The sequence below is a fragment of the Neoarius graeffei genome, chromosome 19 (genome assembly GCF_027579695.1).
Source record: "Neoarius graeffei isolate fNeoGra1 chromosome 19, fNeoGra1.pri, whole genome shotgun sequence".
Classification (NCBI taxonomy): Eukaryota; Metazoa; Chordata; class Actinopteri; order Siluriformes; family Ariidae; genus Neoarius; species Neoarius graeffei.
Window position 1 is genome coordinate 1,529,377 of NC_083587.1, and position 21,058 is coordinate 1,550,434.

The following is a 21,058-nucleotide window of genomic DNA, read 5'->3' on the forward strand; positions in this document are numbered from 1 at the left end:
TTGCTCAGAATATATATCAGTTGCAAATAACTGAAAAACTGCAATCACCAGTGACACAGACAGACAATTTCAACACAATGTCAGAATTTTGTTTGATTGATTATGAGACTCTTGAAAAACCTGTACAAAATTTCAGTTCCTCAACATCTGAATTGGACATTCTGCCCACCAACTTTTTTAAGTCTGTTCTTCACCTTATAATTACAGATGTGCTTCAGATCATAAATACGTCCCTAGAGACTGGCATTTTTCCTGCGTCCCTGAAAAAAGCTGTTGTAAAGCCCCTACTTAAAAAGAATAATCTAGAATCTAGATGCTTCAGTATTGAACAATGACAGGCCAATATCAAATCTACCATTCATCAGGAAAATCCTTGAAAAAATTGTCTTCAATCAATTAACTGCCTTCTTGATATCAAACAGCTGTTTTGATAACTTTCAGTCAGGATTTCATGCCAATCATAGCACTGAAACAGCGCTGATTAAAGTTATAAATGACGTACGTCTTAATACTGATGCAGGCAAAAAACCAACCATTCTCTCTCTCTCTCTCTCTATATATATATATATACAGAGAGAGAGAGAGTTTATTCCAAAGATACAATTTATTGAAATAGCTGACATGAATTAGCGAACTAATACTGATCGGATATAGCAACGATAGCAGCCATGGAATAGTTCAATATAACTGGTGATACAATATGTCCAAATAAGAATCAGTAGTGTTTATGATGATAACTAAGGCACTAATGGTGATCAGAAGTAATAAGCTATATCCAAGTTTGCAGTGTAGGGGTGAGTGGATGTTAAAAATGTGATAGGGAAACCATGTGTTTGTGGGTGGGTGGGTGTCTGTGTGTGTGGAATGCGAATGGAATGCAGCCATGCCCAAAAGGTGGATGGTCAGCACAGACAGGGCGTGCGAAATTGAACAAAGGAATCTGTAGTTCAAACTAGTCTTGGCTCGGCCTTAAACCCAAGTTCTACTCAAATCCCAATGTTGAGGAGTGAAGTACAATGGAAGGAGTTAAAAAGAGAGACAGAGAACGCATGCACAAAATAACTAAATACAGATCGTAAATAAAGTAAATCAAACAACACGTGGTCTATGACAACTTTCATGTGAATCAAAATGTGTACATTTAAATCATAAATGAATTCAAATAAAGAACACTATTAAATAACTGCAAGTAAAAACTAACACATTTTGCCCAGATGCTAGCCTCACTTGGGTGATCGCTCTTGTTAGCGATTGAAGTGTGCCTTCTCCGAAGATAGCGCGGGATGCAGATCCAGGATGAAGACAGTTTTGTTCCTGACAGCTTGTCAGCTGAAGATCCTCAGTGTCCCGTTGGCTGTCCGATAATCAAGAAGGAATCTTGTTTATAATTTTTCGACATTGAAAAAGGGAAAAGGAATCCGGTCGCCTTTTCTCTTTGAAACACTGCGTGGGCTGCAGTAACTAACCAGTTCAATTATTATTACAACTCTGCGAAGGTCAAATACATTGAACTTTGGCTAAAGTCCAGTATCAATAGCTGGTTCCTCGTTCTCTGTCCTTCTGTAGCGCCAATGCACAGCTTCTCTTTCATGTGTGGAATCCACCACCAGAGAGGAAATCCACCGCCAGAGACACAGAATTTTGGTGCCGCCACTTGTTTAAAGCAGTCATGACATCACTGTATTTGGTATCTGGTATTGTCTCTGTCCAAAACCGTTACAGGGATTCAGAAGAATGGGCAGAGATAGAACATGGCGTCGAGTACAGAGATTGGTATGTTCAAACTGTACTGTGAAAGGGTTACTATGGTTATGGGCATGGTAGCCACCCCTACATCAGATGTTGGAAGAACAGCTGGATGCACTGGCACCCATTTGGCCTGGTGTAGTGAAAACAAGGACCCTTACCCTTTCCCTCTGTATAGGTTTGAGCCCACGGTGTTAAAAAAATAGCTGTAATGCTGAACACCGGCTGCTGTGGTCAGATTCAGAGTACAGCCTTTGTTAGAGTTAACAAAAAGCCAGGCCCAGGATCTTAGATGGGGTAAGAGAGAGCTAAGCTGAGAAAGCCAAGCGTGAATCCTGGAATCTTCTGCACCGTCGTGAGACTTCTTGTCCCATCATGACACCAAAAGGACTCATGAAAGCAAGAGCCTATAGAATAGAGATTTCACTCAAGGTCACCTGACTTGCAACTCAAGTGACACAACAAAGACACATTCCCATACCGGGAGTTGAACCCAGGCCACCTGGGTGAAAACGAGGGATCCTGACCACTAGACCATATGGGACAGCCTTGATGTGTAAAGGCCACCTTTGAAGTGCTTAGGCCATTGTTGAGAACTCAGGCATTTTCCAGAAAAGTAGCTGTTATTTATTTATTTTATTTAGTCAGGCTGGAAAAGATTACAAAACCATCTCTAAATAATTTGGACTCCATCAATCCACAGTCAGACATACTGTGTACAAATGGAGGAAATTCAAGACCATTGTTACTCTCCCCAGGAGTGGTCAAACAACAAAGATCATTCCAAGAGCAAGGTGTGTAATAGTCGGCGAGGTCACAAAGGACCCCAGGGTAACTCCTAAGCAACTGAAGGCCTCTCTCACATTGGCTAATGTTCATGAGTCCACCATCAGGAGAACACTGAACAACAATGGTGTGCATAGCAGGGTTGCAAGGAGAAAGCCACTGATCTCCAAAAAGAACATTGCTGCTCATCTGCAGTTTGCTAAAGATCACATGGACAAGCCAGAAGGCTATTGGAAAAATGTTCGGTGGACGGATGAGACCAAAATAGAACTTTTTTGTTTAAATGAGAAGCGTTACGTTTGGAGAAAGGAAAACACTTTATTCCAGCCTAATAACCTTATCCCATCTGTGTAACATGGTGGTGGAAGTATCATGGTTTGGGCCTGTTTTGCTGCATCTGGGCCAGCACGGCTTGCCATCATTGAGGGAACAATGAATTCTGAATTATGCCAGCGATTTCTAAAAGAAAATGTCAGGACATCTGTCCATGAACTGAATCTCAAGAGAAGGTGGGTCATGCAGCAAGACCCTAAGCACACAAGTCATTCTATCAAAGAATGGTTAAAGAATAAAGTTAATATTTTGGAATGGCCAAGTCAAAGTCCTGACCTTAATCCAATGGAAATGTTGTGGAAGGACCTGAAGCGAGCAGTTCATGTGAGGAAACCCACCAACTTCCCAGAGTTGAAGCTGTTCTGTATGGAAGAATGGGCTAAAATTCCTCCAAGCTGGTGTGCAGGACTGATGAACAGTTGCCGGAAATGTTTAGTTGCAGTTATTGCTGCACAAGGGGGTCACACCAGATACTGAAAGCAAAGGTTGACATACTTTTGCCACTGACAGATATCTAATATTGGATCATTTTCCTCAATAAATAAATGACCAAATATAATACTTTTGTCTCATTTGTTTAACTGGGTTCTCTTTATCTACTTTTAGGACTTGTGTGAAAATCTGATGATGTTTTAGGTCATATTTATGCAGAAATATAGAAAATTCTAAAGGGTTCACAAAGTTCCAAGCACCACTGTAAGAGTGATGCAGAACTGAGTGGAGATGTTATCTGTAAGAAAATTCTCCCTCTCTCAAACGGTTGCTGGTCACAGCCCATGGTCAGACTCTGAGCAGAAGCTTCGAGCTTTGTCAGTGTGAACAACGAGTCTTGAACAAAGTGCTGTATGGGGTAAGAGAGAAACAAGCAGCAATGTGAGAAGTGTCTGATCCGAGGTCACATGCACCAACCATCGTGCCCCAAGCCGACGTAAGGTTTCAAGCAGTAGTTATCCTTTCTCATTTTGCTATCCCTCACAAGCCATGCTAACAGTTGCAATCCATGAACAAACTCAGAGATGAAGAGTGACTCATTGAAACTGAAAAATCTATGATATAACCCAGATTCCAACCAGGGTTACGGAGATGCCAGAACAGAATCCAATCGCTTCTCTGATTACAGCTCTCCAGACTCTGAGTTATCTGTGTTCCCTTACCAGAAAACCAGCTGCTGGTTGAAGCATTTTGTGGTCAGCCAAGCATCTGACAGGGAATCTTCTAATTTGTAGTCAGCCCTGTTATCCATTGCACCACTGACCCAAGCAGAGCCATGATAAGTGAGATCCAAACTACGTACGAATTTCCATTTAGTCACTGTTCAATAGTGAGATGGAAAAACACAATGCCATGACCCAGCTTCAAACCAGGGTTACTGAAGTCATAACACAGAGTACTAACCACTATACTATCACAGCACTCCACCTTCCAAGGGCAGAGTGCTTGATCGTGTTGCCACAAACTCAGTGGCTAGACATGGATTGGGCCATCCCGGCCCACTTTTGGCCTGGTGTTGTGAGAACAGTTAGCTTTTTAATTCTGTTCAGTTCAGTTCATAGCTCATTTTATGTTAACACATGGCCAACTTGCAATGAAATGCAGTGGACCAGATAAAAACCAGAACCAAGTCTCTCAGCACTGGGGCCTGGCAGTACGTTAACAGAATATCAGTTAAAAAAAAAAGATTCAAAGTGCTAAAGTTAAAAAAAAAACAGCTGAAGTTAAATTCAAGTGAAAATAGAAATAACTGAGATGTATGCATGCATTGTCTCAGGGTGGTAGTGTGGGGAGGGGGTGTAGCACAAGCACCTGTATTGCATATCGGAAAAATTGACACATGTGGCTACCAGTAATTGCACTTTGTTGAAGACCAATGAAGTACTGACCATGTAAACAGAGTTTTGATATGTGTGGGTAAATGTGGAAACAGTAAATATGTAAATGCTTTGGTGATATGTAAACAGAGTCTTGACATATGTTGGTGATATGTAAATGAAGTCTTGTGATATAAACATAGTCTTGTGATATGTCGATTGTGGACCTGTAGTAGTTTGAAATGATGTTTACCTTCATGCTAAACTTCTTCAGCCTCCTCAGGAAGCACAGCCACTGGCGAACTTTCCTGACCAGAGTGTGGAACTTGAAGCTGCTGACCCTTTCGACTTCATCCTCGTTGATGTAGATGGCCTAGTGTGTCCTCCCTTGCTGTCTCCTGTAGTCTACTATCAGCTCCTTCTCAACTCTCATCGTTGTCCGTAAGGAGGCCCAAGATGGTTGTGTCATCAGCAATCTTGATGACAATGTTGACGCTGTATTTAGCAGTACAGTCGTGGGCAAACAAGGAGTACATGAGAGGACTGAGCACACAGCCCAGTGGCGCCCCTGTGTTCAGGATAAGCGAGGAGGAAGTGTGGCTACCGATTATCACCACCTGGGGTCTGCCTGTCAGAAAGTCAAAGATCCATCTGCAAATGGTCATCTGCTCATGAAATCGTTAAATATTTTGTCATGATTGCATTTTCTCTGCTCATCCTAAGGCAGTTCTACTTATTAAGCGCACATTTGCAGCTAAATGCTTTCAAGATCTTGCAACCTGATTTGATTTTGGTTGCTGGTCACAGCCCATGGTCAGACTGTGAGCTGAGCTTTGTCAGAGATAGCTTTCAGAAAACAGGTTTCGGTGGCCTTTTTGAAGGACACTTTAGCTTCAGAAAATGCTAAATGTAACTCAAAGAATGTTGAACCTTGGTCCTATCTACTGAGCTGTGCAGGCTCTAAGATGAGCTATATTGAACCATATGATATGTATTTTCTTTTAGAATGTGAAGAATTTTGTGCATCAGCTCACTTTCAAAATGTTACCAGAATTTTGTCCATCAGGTCACTTGGAAAATGTTACCATTGGAAACAGTTGGTGCATTATGAAATGCAAAATACGATAAATGAGACTCCAAACGCTTGAGCAACTCATCTCATCTCATTATCTCTAGCCGCTTTATCCTGTTCTACAGGGTCACAGGCAAGCTGGAGCCTATCCCAGCTGACTACAGGCGAAAGGCAGGGTACACCCTGGACAAGTGACCAGGTCATCACAGGGCTGACACATAGACAAAGTCAACCATTCACACTCACGGTCAATTTAGAGTCACCAGTTAACCTAACCTACATGTCTTCGGACTGTGGGGGAAACCAGAGCACCCGAAGGAAACCCACACAGACATGAGGAGAACATGCAAACTCCACACAGAAAGGCCCTCGCCAGCCATGGGGCTCGAACCCGGACCTTCTTGCTGTGAGGCAACAGCACTAACCACTACACCACCGTGCCGCCCCACTTGAGCAACTGAAATCCTATAATCAGGCAAGAATGGTACAACATTTCTCTTTCAAAACTACAGCATTTGTTCTCCTCAGTTCCCAAACATTTACAGAGTTTTGTTAAAACAAGAAGTGATGCAGCACAGTGGTAAACATGCCCCTATTCCAACTTTTTGTTGGAACAGGGGCATGTTCCCGGCATCAAATTCAAAATTCGCATATCTTTTTCAAACAACAATAAAATTTCTCAGTTTCAACATTTGATATGTGTGGCAGCGGGGGCGTGGTCAAGCGCCGGTCTGTGACAGGAGGGCGGAGTCAGGGAAGGTAAGTGGCAGAATCACTACACCTGACAGCAATTAACCTGTGTTTGTCTGTGTCTTCCGAGTGACCGCGCCCTATTTAAGGAGGGAGAGCGAGAGCAGAGGATCTCATCCCCGAACCAGACGCCGATTGTGTGTGTCTGTTTGATTAAGCTATTGTTCGCTGAAAAGTGTGGCAATAAAAGCCCGTGTATGAACCTGATCTCTGTCCTGCCGTCCTCTGTGCTCCACCCTACGTTAGAACTGTTACAGTGGTGCTGAAACCCGGGAAAGTGGAGCACCAGCTGAGCAGCCCCATGAAGTCCTCCCCGTTCACCGACCTGGTCCACGCCCTCGCCACGGCCCAGCAAAGCCAGCACCAGGTGCTCGTCACCCTCCGGAAGGAGCAAGAGCGACGCTTCGAGGCCCTGGTGCTGGCCCAACAAGAAGATCGAGAGGCGTTCCGGCACCTCCTCGCATCGGCGGGGTCCACCAGCGCTCCTACCGCGGGCCCGTCTCCCCTCACCATCACCAAGATGGGCCCGCAGGACGACCCCGAGGCGTTCATCACACTCTTTGAGGAAGTCGCCGAAGCCTCAGGGTGGCCGATGGAGCAGCGCGCGGCGCACCTCCTCCCCCTGCTAACGGGAGAGGCACAGCTGGCTGCGCTACAGCTCCCCGCCGACCGCCGGCTGGCCTACGCGGACCTCCGCCGGGCCATCCTCCAGCGCGTGGGGCACACCCCAGAACAGCAGCGCCAGCGCTTCCGTGCGTTGCGCTTGGAGGAAATCGGCCGGCCGTTCGCGTTTGGCCAGCAGCTCCGGGACTCCTGCTGGTGGTGGTTGATGGCCGACAACCGCGACGCCGAGGGAATCATCGACCAGGTGGTGCTGGAACAGTTCATCGCTCGCTTGCCAGCAGGAACCGCAGAGTGGGTCCAGTGCCACTGCCTGGCGTCGCTGGATCGGGCAGTCGAGCTGGCGGAGGACCATTTAGTGGCTGTCCTGGCGGCAGGACAGCAGACGGCATCTTCTCTTCTCTCCTCTTCTCTCTCTCTCCCCCTCCTCCTGTGTCCCGTCCTTGCCCCATTCCCCCACCGCGGAGGCGGGGGCCGGCACCTCCCCAGCCGGCCCGCCGCACCCTCGGTGCCCTCCCGTTTCTCCCTTCTGTGTCCGTCTCTCCCCCACCTCAGGTGAGTGAGCCCCAGAACACCGGTGCAGAGGGAAAGCCCGGGCTGGTCTGCTGGCGCTGCGGGGAGCCGGGCCACCTTCAACAGCAGTGCACGGCGATGGAAGTGGGCGCAGTGGTTCAGATCCCCGACGTGCCAGAGGCCGCCCTCGTTTGGGCCAGAGCGTATCGCATACCGGTGAGTATCCAAGGGGATACATATCAGGTGTTGGTGGATTCTGGTTGTAACCAGACCTCAATTCACCAAAGCCTGGTTCAAAACGAGGCATCGGGGGGAGCACAGGGGGTGAAGGTGTTGTGTGTGCACGGGGACGTTCACAGCTACCCTTTGGTGTCAGTCCACATTTTTTTCCGAGGGGAAAAATTTTTAGTGAAGGCAGCGGTTAATCCTCGCCTTACCCACTCTGTAATTTTGGGGACGGATTGGCCGGGATTTCGGGATTTAATGAGATGCTTAGTAGAGAGTGGGTCCTGCCATTTGACAGGTGGAGGTCCCGGTGTCGCTCTGGCAGGAGCAGCTGTCACAGAGCCGTCCACATCATCTCCACGTCAGAGTGAGGAGCCGCTGGCTCCTTCTCTTTCTATGGGGAATCCCTCATGGATTTCCCATTAGAGCAGTCGCGAGACGAGACTCTGCGACATGCGTTTGACCAAGTGAGAGTAATCGATGGTCAAACGCTCCAGCCAAACGCCACCCTGTCCTTCCCCTACTTTGTGATTATGAAGGATAGGTTATACCGAGTGACACAGGACACTCAAACTGAAGAGCGAGTCACGCAACTTTTAATTCCAAAGAGCCGCTGGGAATTGGTATTCCAGGCAGCTCACTTTAATCCCGTGGCTGGACACTTAGGGCATGATAAATCACTAGCCTGAATAATGGCCTGATTCTACTGGCCGGGGATTCGCAGCGATGTCCGTAGGTGGTGTATGGCATGCCGCCAATGCCAGTTAGTAAATCCAGCGGCCATCCCAAAAGTGCCTTTGCGCCCTCTACCATTAATCGAGACCCCGTTCGAGAGGATTGGGATGGATCTCGTTGGGCCATTAGATCGGTCAGCACGGGGGTACCGCTTTATATTAGTTCTGGTGGACTATGCAATGCAATACCCAGAAGCAGTGCCTCTGCGCAGTATCTCAGCACGCAGTATTGCGGAGGCGCTCTTCTGCGTTATCTCCTGAGTTGGAATCCCGAAAGAGATTCTAACTGATCAAGGCACCACATTTATGTCACGGACACTGCATGAACTGTATGGGTTATTGGGGATTAAGCCGATCCGCACCAGCGTGTATCACCCACAAACGGACGGTTTAGTGGAACAGTTCAACCGCACCCTCAAAAATATCATTAAAAAATTCATAAGTGAGGACACACGTAATTGGGATCAGTGGCTTGAACCCTTGTTGTTTTCAGTGCGAAAGGTTCCCCAAGCCTGCACGGGGTTCTCCCCATTCGAATTATTATATGGGCGTAAGCCGCGCGGCATCCTAGACGTGCTGCGGGAAAATTGGGAGGAGGGACCTTCACCAAGTAAGAACGAAATTCAATACGTTATGGACCTGCGCGCAAAACTCCACACGCTCACCCACCTAACCCAGGAGAATTTGCGGCAGGCCCAAGAACAGCAAGCCCGCCTGTACAACAAGGGTATGCGCCTTAGAGAGTTCACACCGGGAGATAAGGTACTCGTACTGTTGCCCACATCGAGCTCCAAATTGATCGCCAAGTGGCAAGGACCCTTTGAGGTCACACGGCGAGTCGGGGACGTCGACTATGAGGTAAGGCGAACGGACAGGGGTGGGGCGCTACAGATTTACCAACTCAATCTGCTTAAACTCTGGAATGAGGGGGGCGTCGTGGCTCAGGTGGTTAAGGCGCCATACCATGAATGCGGGCGACCCGGGTTCGATTCCGGCCTGAGGTCATTTCCCGATCCCTTCCCGTCTCTCTCTCTCCCGCTCATTTCCTGTCTCTACACTGTCCTATCCAATAAAGGTGCAAAAAGCCCAAAAAAATATCTTTAAAAAAAAAAAAACTCTGGAATGAGGAGGTCCCCGTGGCATTGGTGTCGGTGGTTCCGGAGAAGGTGGAGCTGGGGCCGGAGGTTCAAAAAGGGGCATTGACATCACGTACCTCTCCGGTCCCCTGTGGAGACCACCTCTCCCCGACCCAACTCACGGAGGTTGCCCAGTTGCAGACCGAGTTTTCGGATGTGTTCTCGCCCCTGCCCGGTCGCACTAACCTCATAGAGCACCACATAGAGATGCCCCCGGGGGTAGTAGTGCGTAGTCGCCCTTACAGACTACCCGAACACAAAAAAAAGGTGGTTCGGGAAGAACTTGAGACCATGCTTGAAATGGGCATCGTCGAGGAGTCCCACAGTGACTGGAGCAGCCCGGTCATCTTGGTACCCAAGGCCGACGGGTCGGTCCGGTTCTGTGTGGACTACAGAAAAGTCAACGCAGTGTCTAAATTCGATGAGTACCCAATGCCTCGTATTGATGAGTTGCTCGATCGACTCGGCACTGCTCGCTTTTATTCGACACTGGATTTGACGAAGGGATATTGGCAGATCCCCTTGACTCCCCTATCCCGAGAGAAAACGGCCTTTTCCACACCGTTTGGTTTACACCAATTCGTCACCCTTCCATTTGGGTTGTTTGGGGCACCCGCTACATTTCAGCGGCTGATGGATAGGGTCCTCCGCCCCCACGCCACGTATGCGGCCGCGTATCTAGATGATATCATCATCTATAGTAATGACTGGCCGCGGCACCTTGAACATCTGAGAGCCGTCCTTAGGTTGCTGAGGCGAGCGGGGCTCACAGCCAACCCAAAGAAGTGTGCGATTGGGTGGGTGGAAGTACGGTATCTGGGCTTCCACTTGGGCAATGGGCAGGTGCGTCCCTAAATTAATAAGACTGCAGCGATTGCGGCCTGCCCGAGGCCCAAGACCAAAAAGGGGGTGAGACAGTTCCTGGGGCTGGCTGGCTATTACCGTAGGTTTATACCTAATTATTCGGATGTCACCAGCCCGCTGACTGATCTCACTAAAAAGGGGGCCCCAGATCCGGTCCAGTGGACGGAGCAATGCCAGCGGGCTTTTTCAGAGGTAAAGGCTGCACTGTGTGGGGGTCCACTTCTACACTCCCCTGACTTTTCTCTCCCCTTTGTGTTACAGACTGATGCGTTGGACAGAGGGCTGGGGGCAGTTTTGTCCCAGGAGGTGGAGGGGGAGGACCGCCCCATCCTCTACATCAGTAGGAAGCTGTCAGTGCGTGAGGGGCGCTACAGCACCATTGAAAAGGAGTGTCTGGCAATCAAGTGGGCGGTCCTCACCCTCCGTTACTACCTGCTGGGGCGCCCTTTCACCCTCTGTTCGGACCATGCACCCCTCCAGTGGCTCCACCGCATGAAAGATGCCAACGCGCAGATCACCCGTTGGTATCTGGCACTCCAACCCTTCAACTTTAAGGTGGTCCACAGGCCGGGGGTGCAGATGGTCATGGCGGACTTCCTCTCCCGTCAAGGGGGGGGAGTCGGCTGCAGGCCGGACGGCTGCCGGGCCTGAGTCGGGCGGTGGGGGTATGTGGCAGCGGGGGCATGGTCAAGCGCCGGTCTGTGACAGGAGGGTGGAGTCAGGGAAGGTAAGTGGCAGAATCACTACACCTGACGGCAATTAACCTGTGTTTGTCCATGTCTTCCCAGTGACCGCGCCCTATTTAAGGAGGGAGAGCCAGAGCAGAGGATCTCATCCCCGAACCAGATGCCGGTTGTGTGTGTCTGTTTGATTAACTATTGTTCGCTGAAAAGTGTGGCAATAAAAACCCCTGTGTACGAACCTGATCGCTGTCCTGCCATCCTCTGTGCTCCACCCTACATTAGAACTGTTACAATATGTTTTCTACACATTTCACCTCCACACCACTCTGAAAGCTGCTCAGAATGTAGTGATTCATTTTTTGAGAGCAATAGCTCTGACAGTATTTCCAGCTGCAAGCCCAAAAGTACTGGAACAGCAAGGACAATTCTGTTTTGTTTTTTGTTTTTTTTTGCCATACACTGACGACATTTGCGTTTGATGTCAAAAGTGGGTGGCACGGTGGTGTAGTGTTTAGCACTATCATGTCGCAGCAAGAAGGTTCTGGGCTTGAACCCATTGGCCGAGGGGGGCCTTTCAGTGTGGAGTTTGCATGTTTTCCCTGTGCCTGTTTCCTCTGGGTGCTCTGGTTTCCCCCACAGTTCAAAGACATGCGGTTAGGTTATTATGGGGTAGCCATGGCCTGAGGTTAGGCTGAAGTGTCCTTGAGCAAGGGCACCTAACCCACAACTGCTCCCTGGGTGCTGTAGCATAGCTGCCCACTGCTCTGGTTATGTGTGTGTGCTCATTGCTCACTTGTGTGTGTGGGTGTGTGTTCACTGCTCCAGATGCATTAAATGCAGAGTTTAAATTGCACTGTGTGCTTAAGAATTACATGTGACAAAAAAGGCTTCTTGGCTTGCCTTCTATATGTGATAGGTCAGAATTTCAGCTTTTATTTCTTGATATTTGCACCTATATATGTTAACAGAATGGTGTTGGGAGTTTTGCACAGTCAAATGCAGGGACTTTCAAGTCAAGTCAAGTTTATTTGTATAGCACTTTTAACAATAAACATTGTCGCAAAGCAGCTTCATAGAATTTAACCACTTAAAACATGAGCTAATTTTATCCCTAATCTATCCCAAATGAGCAAGCCTGTAGTGACAGTGGCAAGGAAAAACTCCCTCAGATGACATGAGGAAGAAACCTCAAGAGGAACCAGACTCAAAAGGGAACCCATCCTTATTTGGGCAACAACAGACAACATGACTATAACATTAACAGTTTTAACATGAAGTCAGTTTTGTTGATGTTATAAACTCTTCATTGATGGAAACTTGAGTGCAAAACTGTTCATGACAACTGCAGTCCTAAAGTTAGCAAGTCAACTGTAGTCCTCAGCCATAAAAGCATTACTGTAAGTGTCCAGTAGGTATGCCCAATATCACCTGAATATGTAGGAACAGTACCTGTATACATATTGCACAGTACAAGCAGGGACTCCGGCAAAAACTAACTATGACAGCATAACTAAAAGGGGAGAGCCAGAAGGTAACACAGGCATGAGGGAGCCCCGGGACATAAAACAGCCAGCCACTACATCGTCAACAGACTCGAGTGAGCAAGCGAGTGGGGGACTGACAGCATCCATACATCCCAGTTTACCAAAGACTCTATGTCTGAGGACCCTCCAGATCTACACCTTTACCTCATAAACACAATTAACAAAAGGCTTGACTAAACAGATATGTTTTCAGCCGAGACTTAAATGCTGAGACTGTCTGATTCCCGAACACTACTTGGAAGGCTGTTCCATAACTGTGGGGCTTTGTAAGAAAAGGCTCTGCCCTGTGATGCAACCTTCACTATACGAGGAACCAGCAGATAGCCTACACCCTTTGATCTAAGTAGGCATGGTGGGTCATAGAGGAGCAGAAGTTCACTCAGGTACTGTGGTGTGAGACTATTCAGTGCTTTAAAGGTCAATAGTAGTATTTTATAATCGATACAAAATTTGATTGGGAGCCAATGCAGTGTGGATAAAACAGGTGTGATGTGGTCATATTTTCTAGTTCTAGTAAGGACTCTTGCTGCTGCATTTTGAACTAACTGGAGCTTGTTCATGCACTTATTGGAACATCCAGACAGTAAGGCGTTACAATAATAAAACCTGGAGGTAACAAAAGCATGAACTAGTTTTTTTCCGCGTCATGGAGTGACATTAAATTTCTTATCTTAGCAATATTTCTGAGATGAAAGAAAGCTATCCAGGTAATGTTATCAATGTGATTTTCAAATGAAAGACTGGGGTCAATAATCACTCCGAGGTCTTTTACTGCTGCACGTGAAGAAACAGAAAGGCCATCCAGAGTTACTGTGTAATCAGAAAGCTTACTTCTAGCTGCATGTGGTCCGAGTACAAGTGCTTCAGTCTTGTCAGAGTTAAGCAGAAGGAAGTTAATAAGCATCCAGTGTCTAATGTCCTTCACAAATTACTCAGTTCTATTAAGCTGGTGTCTCTCATCAGGTTTTGCAGAACCACAAAACTGTGTGTCATCAGCACAACAGTGGAAAATAATACAGTGTTTACGAATAATATCACCCAGAGGTAACATATATAAAGAAAAAAGCAGTGGACCCAAGACAGAACCTTGTAACTTTACCTCAGTATGTCTAGAAAAAGCACCATTTACATCAACATACTGATAGCGATCAGTTAAATTAGGGCTGAGCCAGGAGAGGGCCGTTCCCTTAACTCCCACAACATTTTTTAGTCTATCCAGAAGAATGGAATGATCAGCAGTATCAAATGCTGCATGAAGGTCAAGCAACACAAGCAGCGAGACAGCCCTGATCAGACACCAACAGTACAGTGGCAGCCATTGAATTTGTTCCACATTTCCGTGACTGGCCCTCAGCAGGCCCTTGGCTATCCCCTGACTGGTTCGTGACTGTCTACCTATTGGTCCGTGCAGATAATTTATCCCCCACAATGACGTAGTCAATGCAGTCCTGACTGGTGACGCCCCTAATTAGCTTGTGTGAAAACCAGCTGCTATCCCTCATTTTTCCACGGGGAGGAGCAGTGATTGTCCGTTTCACAAAGCAGGTTTATAAAACGCTGAGAACAGCTGATTTCAGTTAGTTAATTCAACCCGGAGGACTTTCACAGGGAGTTAAAAAGCCATAAGATTTTAATGCGCTCATACAGCGAGTTTGAATATGTTTATATATAATTGAAATAAAAGATAGATTGATTGATTGAAGTGTGCATGCTCTCTACATAAACACTGTCTAGTGCAGCATGGATAGGCATAAATAAATAAATAAATAAATACAGCCTCCGCTACTGTCTGGTCCCAGAGAAGCTCAGCGTAGGCCACTGATGAAACTATTTGGCTGTCCTCCCAGATAGCAGAGGGTCGTTGATTCGACGTGGAATCATCGGCATGTTCTTCGACCTATATGCCGTCGAATCACCGTCGATCACCGACGTTGATTCAACACCGCTTTGCTCATACGAGTTTCCGTTGAAACGACGTTGAAAAGTGGCTGGTGGTCGACAGAGAATAGACCCCCTTTCACCCTTTATTCAACTACGTATTTCGGTCGATTTATAGTTGAATTTTCAGCGATGATTCATCCAACTTTACTTCCTGTTTTATGTACAACAGGAAGGCTACAAATTAAGCAAAACAGGCTAAATTAAACTAGCTAACAATAAAGCATCGGGGCTCTTGCCTAGGATGAACACACACATGCATACTTCAACCATGAAAGTGAAACTTATTTTATATCAATGTGCGTAGACTACGTCCTGTTTAATGTACAACAGGATATAAAAATGCATGCAACAATGCACCTCTCCTAATGTTTGTCAAGCTATCTAATGAGGCATAACTTTTAACATTTATAAGGAACAGAACACACTTGAACAAGTTCTTAGAAACATTTTATGATTTATTTATAATTGTGGCCTATTCCTCCTGCGGCGCAGACCTGTACATGGAAACAGAAAAACATAACCAAAATTAATTTGATGCAGCATTGATAAAGAAAGTCAGCAGTAGGCTATGGGTTTCTAAATGCCACCCTACCTCATTATTTGGACATGGGGAAAAACTATATTTAAAATCCAAAGAGAGATGGAGGGAGGAAAATTAAAACAAAAGAAAGAAATGAAATATAGAGTAGAGAATATTTGATAAAATTAAGGATGTTTTTATTCAGTAAACATTTAAAAAAATGTTCTACAACACTCTAGCCTAGTGACTTACCAGTAACAAAATAGACTTGAAGTATTCAGATCCGCTCTGCATAAAGCAGCTAAATCCTCTCTCTGTCTCCCGGCAGAAAGCTCCTTGGTTTGCTTGTGTCTCAATCACAGCTGGTATTCTGTAGAAAGACTTCTTTTCACCTTTCCCATCAGCTTTGTTAGAACCCTAACACAGCACAAAAGTTTACCATTGTAGGTTTATGATGAACCAAGTGCCTCGTGGGTTCACATACCGCGCGCTGCCGTTATTTCCCCCTAATCACGAGTTTGTTGGTCTTCCAATGTGGCGCAGGGTTTGTTTACTTCCGGTTTCGGGTGACGTCAGTGAAAGGGGTCTAATGGGGGCATTACCGCCACCCACTGGATTGGGGTGTAAAGCAGTCTGAACAAAACGTGTAAACATAAACATAGGAGAAATGAACCCGTTTTTCTAACTCGTCCTCACTTAGTCTACTTTTTTTTTTTTGATTAGTCTGGATTTGATATTGTAAATTTAAATGTGAATCAATGTATATTCATCGGACATGAACAAATGAATAAATCTTGAGTAATCTTGAGGCGTGTGTCCGGGGCGCGGATCAAACGAACCCTCCGATCCCCCCTGGCTACGGGCCAGTTGATCCTACCAATGTTGAAAACTGGCCGGCAAAAGTGATGATGGTTCAACGTCGTATATTCAACCTTCTCTGACGGTCGACAGATCAACCTTTACCCACGTTGATTCAACGGTGATAAATCGACCCTCTCAGACGGCGGAGAAATCGACGTTTCACGGCGCCGTTTCAACGTTGATTTTCTGACGTACGACGGAAACCGACCATTCTGACCAAAACTCTACGTCGTTTCAACGTCCCTCTGCTATCGGGGCTACTACTAGGCAACTACTTGTCTCAATACTAGGCCTTTTGTAGTAGTAGTAATAATGATATTTGCCTACTGAAAAGTGATCAGGTGAAAAGTTGAAGCCACAGCAAGACCTTTGCTATTAAGCCTTTTGTAGGTTAAACAGGCTTTGGCAGACAACGTCCTGGAAAGGCTGTGTTTTTCTTTGGTTTGATTAGCCTACGATTTAATCTTTAAACATTATGGTTTCAGGGCGGCACGGTGGTGTAGTGGTTAGCACTGTCGCCTCACAGCAAGAAGGTCCTGGGTTCGAGCCCCGGGGCCGGCGAGGGCCTTTCTGTGTGGAGTTTGCATGTTCTCCCCGTGTCCGCGTGGGTTTCCTCCGGGTGCTCCAGTTTCCCCCACAGTCCAAAGACATGCAGGTTAGGTTAACTGGTGGCTCTAAATTGACCGTAGGTATGAATGTGAGTGTGAATGGTTGTCTGTGTCTATGTGTCAGCCCTGTGATGACCTGGCGACTTGTCCAGGGTGTACCCCGCCTTTCGCCCGTAGTCAGCTGGGATAGGCTCCAGCTTGCCTGCGACCCTGTAGAACAGGATAAAGCGGCTAGAGATAATGAGATGAGATGAGATGAGACATTATGGTTTCAGCAGTTCGCTTAAACATTGGAGGCTGCGGAGTCGGGCTGCAAGATTTCCCGACACTTGTTTAAGATGACAAATTTCATAGTAAGGAGAAAATAATTCCACAGTATTTAGTGCCTCGTCAGTCTCAAAAATTAATAGTGAAGGACCAACACGAATTAAGTCCCAAAAAAACATCTCGTAGGCCTATATTTTACATTTTCAAAAAAGTCCGGAATTGGAAGTCGGTCAGAGGAGTGTAATGAAGTGTCTCATTCACTAAGCATAAAAGGTCGGAAAACAGTGGAGAAAACAGCGATTGCTTAAATAGGCTACTAATGTTTTACATTAGTAATTTAATGTATGTGACAAATAAATTAATTGATTAAATAGATAAAGAAGCGAATACTCCGAAGCTCAAAATTCAGGAAAGTGGCTCTGGTGTCGCAAGTGCGCAAGAACAGTTATTTGAAAGTTAACCTAATGAATTTGTGCGTGCGATTTCATGAAGAACCGGGACAATTGGCATTCGGTGAAAGATTCACACCTATGACTCATTATATTCGCGCGCGCCCTCTCGCCCACTGCTGCTTCGTTTTCCCGATTTACACGCGTGTCTGAAGATGGAGTTTTCAGAAATCTCCACTCTGCCCAGAGTTTGCAAAAGTAGCTGTTTTCAGTGACTGAAACCTCCGTATAGGTGTGAATGAGAGGTGCAACCGAATAAATAAACATGCGTCTTTTTTATCCGGCTACATGTAGGCTATCACTGCGCAAAGCCTCTAATGTTGAAATGGTAGTAATATTTGTTAAAATAATAGTAGGCTAATTTCCACATTAATCTGTAAAATGGCACAAGGGATGTGATGGGGGGATGGCCGTTTTATAAGGGGAATGATTTGAGATTTTTATTTCAGAATAAAAATCTCCACATCCCCCCTCAACTCAAGTACTGCGTATAAGGCCACCGGACATAGGCCCTTCGATTTCCATCACTAGAGCGCGTCAAATTACTTTCGGTTTTGCCAGCATGGACGCGCTTCTTTTAAATGAAAGCACAGATGTGTCAGACATCGACAAAACGGTAAAGAATAAGTGGAGATGGGCTTGGCTAAATGAAATGGGCGATAATGGCAAGCCATTTAGTTCATGGTGCAAAAAGATGAAAATGGCAGGTGTGTGCTTTTGTGTAGTTTGCCATAAAAAAAGTCTATGGAAGCAATGGCAAGAAACTAGATGCCTTTGGCTTCACTGCAAAGAAGCAGAAAAAGTGAACTTTCACTTTACTTTTCTTGCAAGTTCTTTCTGTTCCACTCTTTTGAAAGCATGGTTAAAGTTCGACTGCACTTGCACTTTTCTCTTAACCACTGTTGTGCATTACTAAAGTATTGTTGAAATAAATTTGCACTTTGCGCTGAAAACTTGATGTTTCATCATTTATAGCCAGTAATGACAATGGTAAAGTCTTGCCTTAGCTTTAGTCATTGTTAAAATTATGTAAATGTACTATAAGTAGGGGCCGAGGGGATAATGGACAACACAGCGTTTAAAATTTGACGCATCGCTGATGTGGTAGGGGCCAACGACATGGAGCTTTTTTTTCAGTCAGATGATTTTTTTTTTTTTTTGCTTTAATCCATGAGTGCAGACATCCCAAGTCTCCCGGAAGTTCCGGGAGTCTCCCGCATATTGATAGTGGCTCCTTGATGCCCGCAAATTGGAGAATATCTCCCGGAATCTAGAGCAAGTGAGCAAGAGCGTGCACACGAAACATTAATGTCTGCATCGCGCATATGACGGAGTGTGCGAGGGAGCCAGTGTGTGTGCCTGTTCATGTAGCGCATGCTCGACAAAAAGCATCCTGATTGGTTTACAGACATCCAAACTCATTTAGAACAGTGTAGAAATGAGCAGGAGAAAAACAGGGAGGGCTCGGAAAATGACTATAGGCCAGATTCAAACCTGGGTCCCCAGGTTTATGGTGTGGCACCTTATACACCTGAGCCACAAAGCCCTGCTGGTATTGCTTTTAAATAGCCTACTTAAATCCTTAAAATGAGTCATGTAATGCATGTCTTCTGTGATCTGATCTCCAATGGTGAAATAAACCGGTTGTGATATGAGTACAGTCTGTTATTTTAGAAGATAATTTTAATATATAATTTAATATATAGCCTAATGAAAAATATTTTATAATATAATATCACGACATATTACTGTCTGTAACTGTTCGTCACTAAAGAGTTTTCTAAGATCATAATGTCTGATATCTCATTATCTCTAGCCGCTTTATCCTGTTCTACAGGGTCACAGGCAAGCTGGAGCCTATCCCAGCTGACTACAGGTGAAAGGCAGGGTACACCCTGGCCAGGTCATCACAGGGCTGACACATAGACAACCATTCACACTCACGGTCAATTTAGAGTCACCAGTTAACCTAACCTGCATATCTTTGGGGGAAACCAGAGCACCCAGAGGAAACCCACACGGAGAACATGCAAACTCCACACAGAAAAGACCTCGCCGGCCATGGGGCTCGAACCCAGACCTTCTTGCTGTGAGGCGACAGCACTAACCACTACGCCGCCCCGCCATAAACCTGTTTTTTTTTTTTTTTTGGATGCTTTCTTTCCAGTAGAATATAGTGAATGGAATCATTGTAATAGTCATAAATCATGGAGAAAAAAACACAAGATTTTCTTGCTAGTTATGATAGTGGACACAGTGTAGCGTCTCTCCTGGGAATCACAGGTCCTACTCCCTAACTTGAATCACATACCAAGACAATGAAGTTACAGCCCTTGTTGAAAGCAGTAAAATCATTAAAGTCATACAGATTTTGTGACGAATGCAAAGGTGACATGAACCTGCGTTCACGCAGATATCTAATAGAATGGGGGTTAATAGGGGCTTCATGCCCCGAATAGAAAGATGGCCAAGATGGCTTTTGTTTCCCCTTCACATGAGTGTTAGTGCTATTGATGCTGGTCATTTGAGGTCAAGGCCTATGTCGCAGTGGCCTCATCAATGAGGCACTGGACTCTTAAGCCAGTGTTTGTGTGTCAAATTTGATGAGAGAAAGGCTTTGTCCAGAGGCTTTTGAAATTCGCGATTGCATGTGTTTAGCAGTGAGGGGCAAGCAGATTTCTTCTAACACCAAAATTTCCAAGATCCCATTAATTAAGAGTACACACAAGGATGCAGCAGAAGCATGGTTGGCTTGCTAAACAAGAGGAAGCAAATCAGTAGTAAAAATGTGTCAGCCCATTTCAGTCCAGACAAATCCAGGTGTTTCCAGTTTCTTTTCTTCTTCTGTCCCATGTCAATTTGCGCCACGTATAGGGACCATTACAGCGATAGAGACAGGTTCCTAGCACTTCATCCCCCCCGTCGTTTGCCATCAGTCTTCTCATGTTGGACTTTTCAACATAAGTTTCACGAACGCCTCATCGGCGACAATCCATGTCCCATTTGAAACCATTCACCTGTACAACTGGGTTTGGGAATGCCTCACCAGTGTTTGCATCATGCAACAGGCTTAGCTCATTGCACAAGTGCACGATGGACTTGTCAGGATTACTCGAAATCATTTCTGTCAACCATTGCACGCTTAGTCCTGGGTCATCAATCTCAGGCAGCCCTGCTCTTATGACAGAATAGCCAAAGGGCCCCACCAATGGTGCCAGTTGTCTGCAACCCTTTGTTGGCTGTCTATTGCTAGCGATGATGCCTGCTTCATTAGGATGCACAGAAACGCAGATGGGCCGCGAGGCCCGCACCAGAACGACAGAGTCGTCCGCAGCGGTGGCATGAATGGCCCGGTTGAGGTGCTATGGAATGTCTAGTTTCATGAGCTCTCGTTTACTCCCTTTGATGCTTGTTTTCAATTTCAAACAGTGAGATTTTAACTTTGCTTCACTATGTTGCTCTAACCGAGGAATCCCTTTCCCACGTCTGATCAATAATGATGGCATTCTTCTCAGTTCTCCATAGAAAACGGCTTCAGGTAGTTGCGTGTCAAGCGTGCGCCAGATGTGTCCAGCCCAACGAAGTTGGGAGGCTGTG

The 21,058-nt window shown here is 46.0% G+C and overlaps 1 protein-coding gene and 1 non-coding gene across 2 annotated transcripts in view; one reads left to right on the plus strand and one right to left on the minus strand.

The window, feature by feature from the left end:
- Positions 1-21,058, plus strand: part of LOC132867784 (histone H3-like) — a 1,068,851-nt gene that overhangs the window by 860,095 nt on the left and 187,698 nt on the right. The window lies entirely within an intron of this gene.
- trnae-uuc (transfer RNA glutamic acid (anticodon UUC)) lies at positions 2,219-2,290 on the minus strand. Its single transcript has one exon. It is a non-coding gene; the product is annotated as a tRNA-Glu (tRNA).